This window comes from Silurus aristotelis (assembly GCF_946808225.1).
Source record: "Silurus aristotelis genome assembly, chromosome: 3".
Taxonomy (NCBI): domain Eukaryota; kingdom Metazoa; phylum Chordata; class Actinopteri; order Siluriformes; family Siluridae; genus Silurus; species Silurus aristotelis.
In genome coordinates, this window is record NC_139576.1 from 15,625,384 (window position 1) to 15,635,422 (window position 10,039).

General features: G+C 37.1%; 1 protein-coding gene across 2 annotated transcripts in view; it reads right to left on the reverse strand.

Annotated features, from left to right (window-relative positions):
• gli2a (GLI family zinc finger 2a) overlaps positions 1 to 9,133 on the reverse strand; it is a 52,837-nt gene extending 43,704 nt beyond the window's left edge. For both annotated transcript variants that reach the window (XM_083537928.1, XM_083537927.1), the window contains exon 1: positions 8,641 to 9,133. The gene's annotated coding sequence lies outside the window, so the exon portion shown is untranslated. The remainder of the gene's footprint in view (positions 1 to 8,640) is intronic.
• Positions 9,134 to 10,039: the final 906 nt, after the last annotated feature.

Sequence of the window (10,039 nt, forward strand, 5' to 3'; positions counted from 1 at the left end):
TGTTGGCCTTGGATGACATCTGTATTACTTCTTCCAAAAATTTGCCATCTCCCATCCATGCCACCTCTTTGAATGTGTTTTCGGGGCCTCACCTACATAACCTCCATTGCCTTTGTAATGGAAAGGTACCTTTATAAATAAAAGGTACCTTTAACATCAGTGAGTGACTGATGGTCAGTTATAATAGGCTGAAAATGTGTAAAACATTCTCTGAGTAATCTAGAGCCTCACAGATTGAAGTTTGAATTTGTCAACAGCACAATTATTGTACTTGACATAAATTAATCACTGAAGACAGAAACAATCAATTATAACAACTTGGACTGCTCTGAAATCGAAACACAGCACACTAAGCATCAGTGTTGTGGGAATTTGTTTCTAAATGCCAACAACACATGCCCACATCATGCAGTAAAGAACCAGGCTGAGAGCGACCCTTTGACATGGCTGTTGAAATTTGATTGAATAGTGCAGGTGTCAGAAACCAACTTGACAGGTGGTAGTTAGGGTGAAAGAAAGACCAGAGAGAGAGAGCACCTCTTTTATTTTTTATGGCTTCTCTGACAAGTGCAGTGTTTGAAAAGGATCAGAGCGTCAGGTCCACGTGTCACAGTGCTATGGGACCCTGCAGAGTTGGAAGCTAATCCTCCTTGGGAGTCTGTGGTCTGGTTCCCCTTATGCTACTGAGCCTTATGGTTCAGCCACAAGTGGCTAATATATAACCTTTTTCAGGCTTTTTATATTTTATCTCATCTTTGCGTTGACACAACTATGTCACAACTACACTATGTTTTTAGAAAGGGTTAAGAAAAATATCTGCTTCCATATCAGCTTCAGAAAAGAAATATTTCAGCAATTTTTTACCAAAAATACCAACAAATTTATAGGGTCTCAAAGTGTCCTATTTGCTTTTCTTATAGAAAATAGTAAAAAGAAAAATGTGTGAAGTATGGCTTTAGCAATTTCCCTTTATTGTTATTATCAAAAGGCCCTGGATGAAAATCTAACCTCCAAAAAAGAATGTATTCAAATGAACAAACCTTTAGGTGCAAAGTATATTTTCTGACAATTTCAGCATTCAATAAACTGAGTTTAACTCAATCTTAGGAATGCATGCATTAGGGTAACTCTTAATGTGCTCTTTTTAACATTTTAAATGAACTATTAGTTAAAATGTTTGAATTTCATTATTAGTTTTAGACTGATATCTTGTAAACAGGACATGGTGATGGTGATACAGGTCCACCATTTCTTCTAGAATGTCAATGACCCTAAAAGCAGGTCAGGGATACTGAAGTTTCCTGCCATTAAGTCATCCCAAGACAAAGACAATTGTTTGTTAAGGTGTTAACATGGCATTATATGGAATGTCTTAAGAAAATACTATTGTTTCCAAGTACTTTGCACAATTATGTTTTTTTTTTTCAGCTGTGTAAATCCAGGGGCCAGAAATGTTTATTTGAATGTATTTTTCACATTGGGATTGTTTGGTAAATGGCTAAAATACCATTACTTTGGTTAGAATAAAAAATGGTTGATAATGTTTTTACGTACACTATGATGGCCTACTCTGCTTTTATAAAGCATTTGAACAAAAAAATGTAAGAATATTTTTTTAAATTAAAATTTTATTGTCAGAGTATCCTTCTATTTTACAGAAATACCTTCTGTAGACAGGCATGCAGAAGTGACAAATTCTGAATTTCAGTTCATTGGAAAAACATTCAGGTTTATTCTGTACTTTGGTGAAGTCACACTGGAATGGAAAATGTTTTTAACCATTTAAGCACTTTTTCACCCTAGAACAGTTTAGATTTTCTTTGTGTTCCCAGTTATCTTTAGTGTATAATTCAGTTTGTTTTCTATTTTTTGTTAGACCTACAAGACCTGTGACCATTCTAAACATACCATTCTATACATACTTTTTTTCCCCCCCAAGATAATACACAAGATCATTTTATAGGTTTTTTAATGTTACAGATTGTAAGCATCAAGGAGAATTGATTTTGACATGTTCTGCTGCCTTTACCCCCAAACTCACATCTGTCTTACAGCACTAAGTAAGATGACTCAGTCCACAAGCACACAGTTTTTTATTTTGCAATGAGAAATGTTCTATTTATTTGAGGCCAGTCCTAACCACTGTGGATGGTCAATCAATGTGCTTTTCCCCTTGTCAGTAACAGCATGAAAACCTTTAATCCAATCCCCTTTTTACTAGCCAGCATTTTCTCTGCTGTATATTACTGGTTAGAGTAGTATAGTATGTCAAAATAATAGTTTCAAAGAGTTACTGTATATTTGATGACATTCCAGGACACACCCAGACTATGTCCTTGAGGTGAGATACTAAATATACTGCAAACTTAGAGATTTCAGTTTAGCTTTTTCCGGTAAGAAAAATTTAAAATGTGAAAAATAAAAGGTCAAAAGACAACCAATGTCGAATGGATGAGCCTGCACTTCCCCCACCAGGCCCACATAAAATGCAATATCCTGTGGTTGAGCTCTTTGTGCCCCTTCAATCTAAAACAGATGTTAGCTTCACAGCCTACACGTAAGCATGTGGAGGAATATTTCACTGCAGTGGCTGCAAGAGAACACATAGCTATGTATATTTAAGGTGGTAATTAAATCATCACAACTTGTGTTTATGCTACAAACAGGTTTTAAAATAAAGTAAAGCTCACTGATGCTAATGCTGTGTAAGACTCTGAGGTCACAGCTGTTGATTGTCACATTACAAAGCACACAAAGAATTTGTTTCCTTTAAACACCATTTGTTCAGATCACTAAAACCCAGTAGTGTTGTTAGCACTTTCCTGTTACAATCTCAGCTGTCATTTCTCCCAGACTGAACCACTTTTATTAACACAGATGTGTAGACCTTTTATATGTAAAAATGAAAACAATGCAGGAAAGCAAACATTAAGAATCCCAATCCCATGCAGCCAAAATGTAGTTGGGAATAAGGTGTCAGGTTATAGTATTCTTTATTCATATTCACAAAGTCCCAAACAATCTTTCTTTACAGTGACCCATGGTGTGTATAGGAAAGACAACAAACCTGTAAATATGACATTATTATTATTGGCCCAATTTTCCATACAATTTCTGCCACTCAACAAAATGTATTTAGATTACTATAGGTCACTACTTATTATTTTGGCTTGTGTTTTGGAAATGCAGTCAACATTGCAGTTAATTAATAAATTATCAACTTTGAAAAACACAGTTTTTTTAAGCTTTGCACAACTGCAAAACTGAGTACATGAGAAATAATAGTCTTTCTGCTGTGATTAGCTTCACTGACAAAACCTGTTTTTTTCCATCATAATTGTGGGATAAAATAATAAATGCATGAACAATTAACCAGTTTGCAAAACTAACCAAAATAAATTTTCTGAAAATGATTTAGCTCATCCTTCACAAACACTAGGCAATTAGAATTGCTTAAAATTTCAAATTGCATTCTGAACATTTCTCAACACTGTCACAATTGGTAAGTGTATTTTACCACACAGTGTGAGACATCCATCTGTCTCAGTTGTTGTCTAAGTTGTGATTCAGCAGTGCGTCACCTGGGAACAGGAAAGAGGGGCTGTGCAGTCTAATGCTGTGTAGTTGAAGGGGCTAGAAAGATATCAGTTGCTTTACACCCTATGCCAGTATGGTCTTTGATCCGATCACCTACAAGACAGCTGCCCTGAAAAAGGTGTCCAGTTCAGCACCCCGCAGCATAAAAATCGTAATGAAAGTGTGGTATGGTCTCTGTGTCCCTTTTTCCTAACCCCTTAATCCTTGAGAGTGCTTGTTATTAGAGTGTATCAGAATGGTGTGTACATTGTAAAGCACTACATCATTTAGTTACACTAGACGTTGACAGATGATGAAAGGATAGCATATTATCTTGATGTTACTGGGTATAAAAAATAAAAATAAAAATTCCTTACTGAATGGCTTTAGCCCGGCATAGGTCCAGCATAGCGTTCAGTGAAAGGCCATAAGAGGGAGTAGATCTTCGTGTGTCAGGATGTGGGACCGGCTGATTGCTAAAGATTACCACATGGCTATCCTTGCTCAACATGTACAACTCATCTCCCATGGCTGGAGAGGTTTCTGTGGCCTGGCAGTGATTCAACACTCATTTCTGATGCTCCTGCTCATCCTTTGGAACATAATGGGGAGATCCATCCGCCCACTCCATTCCTGGCAAGTCATGTTTGGGATATGGGAGGCCACCTGATAAATCACAACTGGCTTACATTGTCTGCTGCACTTCCAATAATCCTGTCTTGGAAGCAGGAGATTTCCCTTAAGAAGTTTTTACCAACCTGCCCGAGGGCTTTGTGCAGTTCAGAATTGGCTTCTGCATCAGATTTGCACAGGCAAAAACCACGTGGAACAGTGTGCCATTGTTTGAGTCTATGTTAGTGAGGGAAACAGCAAGTCAACTTGCAGGCCATGAAGATGTCACCATGACCATTATGATGATCTTTTCATGGCCGGTTGCTGTTACGTCCTTGCCCAGGTGAAACTAAACATCATGTGATATACTTTAGGGATAAATTTTATTGTACTTATAAGATGGCCCTCATGCATGATACTCCACAGGTGAACAGTACACTGTTATTTCCCACACTACAGATTATGGCATAATTAAATGTGATGTTAAAAGTTCGATGTGCCTTCAGCTTTATCCTCATTTCTGTCCTTAATGAGTCAGAAGTTGAGCAATTGCAATGTTCATGCATTAGCTCATTCTAAAGTTCGTCAACCCAAGATTAACTGTATGAAAGACTGTTCTCACAGTTTAAAAATAAGATCTTTTAACTGTTTAAAAAGACATATAATTTTGGTAAAGTATAGTGTTTACTCTTGGTCAAGTAATGAAATGAATCCATCCTTCACACATTCTGCCTGGTCCTCACATGAATCGCAGGTTTGGGAATTGCTAGCATTGCACTGAGCCATTCCTAGATATGCCAGATTATACAAAACATTTTAAAACAATGTGAATAAGTTTTTTTTTTTTTTTTTTTTTTTTTTTTGGGGGGGGGGGGGGGGGGGGGTTGCAGACTAAAGTTGTAAATTGTGAACATAAAATGTAGCACAAAGTAAAATAGTGAAACAGATTGAATATTTTAACTGATAAAAAATAAGAGAAAAAAAAAGTACCAAAATAGTGCAAAATACATGTTTCTGTTATTTAGTAAAAAATATAAAAAAAAAAAAAAAAAAGTAAAAACTCCACCTACTGTTACATCACTTTTTTCTCCAATGTGCTACGAAAATACATGCCTTTGTAATCATATAATATAATTCAAGCAGGCTATTTTAAATTCCTTTATATCAAAGCGATGTTTAATTCTTAAATCAGATTCGTTCAGAAGGTTTTATTTTTCAGTCCGACAGTAGAGTCAGCTGCAAGGCAAATTACAGATTTACTTTAATGTGCTCATACTAACACATTACCTTTTCTATAGTAAGGGCCTATTCACAGAGACTTGCATGGTGAACACCCAACATAATCTATGACTAAAAAGATTATAAAAACTTTTTTTTACAAAAAGATTAAACATAAAAGCAATGGAAGGAGTCTCCAGTTTAAAGTGTAACAGAAAGCTGCTGCCCAAGTTTCTTTGCCATGGGCAGTAGGAAAAAAAGAAATACATGAAGTGATGGCTATTTATAGCTGTTTATAATAAAGGTATTAACGTGAACTTCTATTATGCACATTATACATACATGTATATTAATGAACACGTTTGTTGTTTAGAATTTTTGGCAAAATATGAAAGCAAGAGAAGCATCTGAAAATGCTGGACATCAATCATCATAATTTGCTTTGCATCAGGCTGCATCACACCACACCCTAATCATTTCCTATAAAATAAGGTAATCATGTTTTATTCTGTACCTAAAACTTTTTTTAAGATATAAAACAAACAAATGCTTTATTCTTTGTTTTTAAAGACCCATACTTTTAAATTGACCTGACCTGAGATTGTCTCAGAATAAATCAATCAATAAATGGCTCATGGGTAATTGCAAATAATGTGTTTTTCTAGCTTTATTTGATGCCAAACAAACAGCAAACAATGGCATGGTGGCTGGACAAGTATAGGCAAAAGAATCTTTTCTGTCCTGAAAACCGGATGTGATGAGGTCTTAATTAACCTCAGCTTCTCATGTTAGAATGAAGCAAATGTCTAGACAGGCCTGTGGCAGCAGTCACTAAAATGTTGTAATGGCCAGAGCTAAAGAGCTAAAACTCAAAGTTCACTCTTTGGGAGCATAAAGGCATGTAAGGTGTAAGCACTCTTCACAGTTTCCTCAGCACTCTACCACCTTTTTTAGCTGCTGGAACACTGCAGATTTGTATGAAACACTGCTGTTTTGCTGGTCACTTAAGGGGCCCATCGATTCACATGGAGATCCAAGTGTGCTTCAGCTACTTCTCACAGTTTTGTCTAATAGATTTGAGATCTGACACTTACATTGTCCCAGACACAAGAGTACCCCCCCCCCCCCACACACACACACACACACACAAAAATAATAAAAAAAAACGGGACTGGCCACTCCGACTCTGCAAATGGCAGCTAGGTTTAAACCATGAAGTTGATGTGTGATCAGGTGCCAACATGTTGCAGGAATAGAAATTACACATGCAGGCTGTTTTTTTCCAATTGAACTATAATGCCAGCACAGTTTGCCATGCCACCCCACATAAAGCACCCAAACCCACATACAGCACAGTGAATTCACAACAAGAAATGAAAACCTAAATTCAACAGAGGGAAGTAACTGAATAAATGTTTGAAATGAGTCAGAATTGTTTTTTGCCATTCATGCTGATGATTGATTTTTTTATGAATGGTACAGCCTGGGACATGTTTAGCATGAGTGGATCTGCTGCAGGCTGAAAGAATGAGAAGAGATACTTGTGATAAACAAACTGAAATCCTAAATAACTTTCAAAACAGTGCCAATATAGGGAGAAACAATATTTTGGGTTGTAGCACACAATAACATTTTGAAATGCAGGATTGTTTGTATGAACACACCACAAATGTATATCCTTATTTGGTTCTTATGTTAATAACTTTGTATTCTACTTGCTCCCATGATAAACTCCTAGAACCACCTCTGTAATAGTAATATTACAATAATATGATGACTAGGTCTACCTTCTACACATTTTTTTTATTGAATAAAGATTCCTGCTCTCTAAACACTGGACTTTTGTCACTATTGTTTGAATTTATATAGAGCAATGTTAACTGCTTGCATGATGTCCTGACCTAAGGTCATTTTAAATAGCTCTTTGAATGTGACTCGTTTCCAATTATTTCTACTAATCTAATCCCAAATTAATGTAAATGAATGCAAATTATTTGATTTAAATAATGCCATACTATGATTTAAAGCAGTATACCTCTCATATATTCTTCAATTGTTTTGTAATCTCATGCATCCTGATTTTTAGTGAGGTTAGTGGTGAACATAGGCAGGCAATGCAAAACAATAGCAGCTTCTAATTTACACTAAAAAACTACATGAGTAAGTGATCTAAAGACATTACATCACCTTTTATTGTTTGCTTCGAACACATCAAGTGAAGTTCTGCACTTCAGCCTGAGAGACTTTTCACTACGCTGTCACTTACATTTTCTACACCTCCTCCAGTACTGCCTAGTGGATCGCATTCATGTTTGTTTTCCACGCTTCCCTTTTTTTCTCTGCGTTCATTAAATTTTACACACCAAAGAGAGAAAGAGCGAGGCAGCCTTAAAGTAACGCACAGAAAAGCTGGCCTACGACATGAAAGTGATGCAGCCGTCCCACATCTCAGAGGCTCATGACCAGAGACCAAGCAGGGCTGAATAATCTGAATAGCCCATCATTTCTTTACACCCTTTCATTCGCTCTGTCTCTGACTGTTGGAACTCCTCATTCCACACAATAGCAAATTCACTAAGACCTTTCTTCTTATGCTAATGGTCTCGACTGGGCATCACATTAAATTTAGCACACCCAACACACACCACACACACACAAATTCAATGTGTCTTTTACTTGAAAGTGACGTTATAAAATGAGAGTTATAAAACAAACATATATATGGTATATATTAGAATAGAATAATGTGAACTGCAAGCTTAAGTGTAATTTAGTGCAATGTGGCTGTCTATATGCATCCAGTGGTTCACTTACTTAAGGATCCTGTGGTTTACTTTCTTAAGGATCCAGTGGTTTACTTTAATAAGGATCCAGTGGTTTACTTTCTTAAGGATCCAGTGGTTTACTTTTCAGTTTTGATTTAATAGGTTCTGGATGGTTTTTAATGTGTCTATCATGATGTTGCACAAGCTTGATATTAAAAAACCAACAAACAGAGAGAAAGAGAGAAAGAGAGATACAATATATGTATCAGTTTATAAGTAAATAGCTCTGTGGTTCACATGTTCAGAAATACAGATGTGTTGTAGATGCTGAAAGCTATTCTCTGATCAGTGCAGCAGGCTGCATGTTCTGCAAACTCGCCCGACCGACCAAAAGTTTGCGCATCCAAACAAACTCCGGCGTGTTAGTTTTTCCGAAAGCACGGAGTGGAAAGTGAAGACTTGAGCTCACCTCGCGGCGCGGACAAACTTTAACTTCAGCTCTGATCAGAAGCAGATCGCGACTTCTCGCTTGCAAGCTGAACCGAAAATCCACTCATGGTCTTAAATCTTCAGCGCGCGGGGACTTTTTTCCCCCTCTCCTACACAGAACAATGTGCTTCTTCTTCTTTCAGCTCATATGCTTCATGCTTTTCTCCTCGGCCGTAATGTCTTGCAGTCCATCACGTAGATATCGCGCAAGTTTTCAATAGTTGAGTCTTGTGGAAGAGATGCGGCGCGTGCGTGTGCGCGTGTGTGTTGGTAAAAAGAAAAGAAAAGAAAAAGTTGGTAGGTTGAAAAGTTTTCTGAGCGCAGACTCTGAGACTCTGTGCTCTGCAGCGATCAAGATGTTGGAGTTGTTTCCAGTCTCTTACCCTCCCCGCACCCCCCCCCCCCCCTCTATCTCTCTATCACCCCCTTCCGCAGAGTTCACTCACTCGCTCCTTCACGCTCCAGCCACTAAACCCGCGTCGAAACACTTTATAACGCGCCTATGCGCTGTGAAAAGCCTCACTACGCGTTATCACTACGCGTTTCCTTAGTCAAAGAAAATCACCCCAAAAAGCATGGTTTAAATGCTGTTTCCTGAGCTATAAAACAGATCTGGTACACTGTTTAGTGGCTAACGGGCTAATAGTCTCTTTACTTACAGTTTCAGATTTTATTCCATTAGTTTCATCACACTATTTGATTTTGCACAACTTTGAAGGAAAGCAGCAAATATATTACGCACTCCAGGCAATTTATTTTTAACTTATTGTGAAAAACGAGCTTCCACACCAAGGCCTGACGTAAACATTACCTCTTCCTGCAATTTAAACAGCTAAATTGCTTTAAAAAAAAAAAAGTTCAATATAACTCTAATGTAGTGAATGGATATTGTGTAACGTACAAGTCTTGCTACTACACTATTTCTGTTATAGGATGAGACCTGTTAAAGAAGCGAATGCATGTAATTTATAACCTGCCCGGGGTTATTACTGCCTTTAGATTGTTGTTGTGGTGCAAACGCTCCTCTGAACTTCATATAAATATTTCTCAAAAGTGGGCTTTTCTTTGTATAGGCAGTAGTTTGTAGATTTGTGGAGCATCTTTGACGCTTATGAACCACCATATAGAGAAAAGTGTAGGCCGTCAATAGAAAAGTACGTTTTATCAGATCATCATGTTCACTCATTGAAAATAATCATACTGTGCATCACATACATTTTATTGTTGTTTTGTTCATCCTGAATCAGACTGGTGTTGTGCCTTTTACTTCACTTCACTTTATTTAGTTTTTGTTTTGTTCTTACAGTAGACATTCATTTATTCCCTCAGTATTCATTCATTCATTCATTCATTCATTTGTTTGTTCATTTGTTAATTCA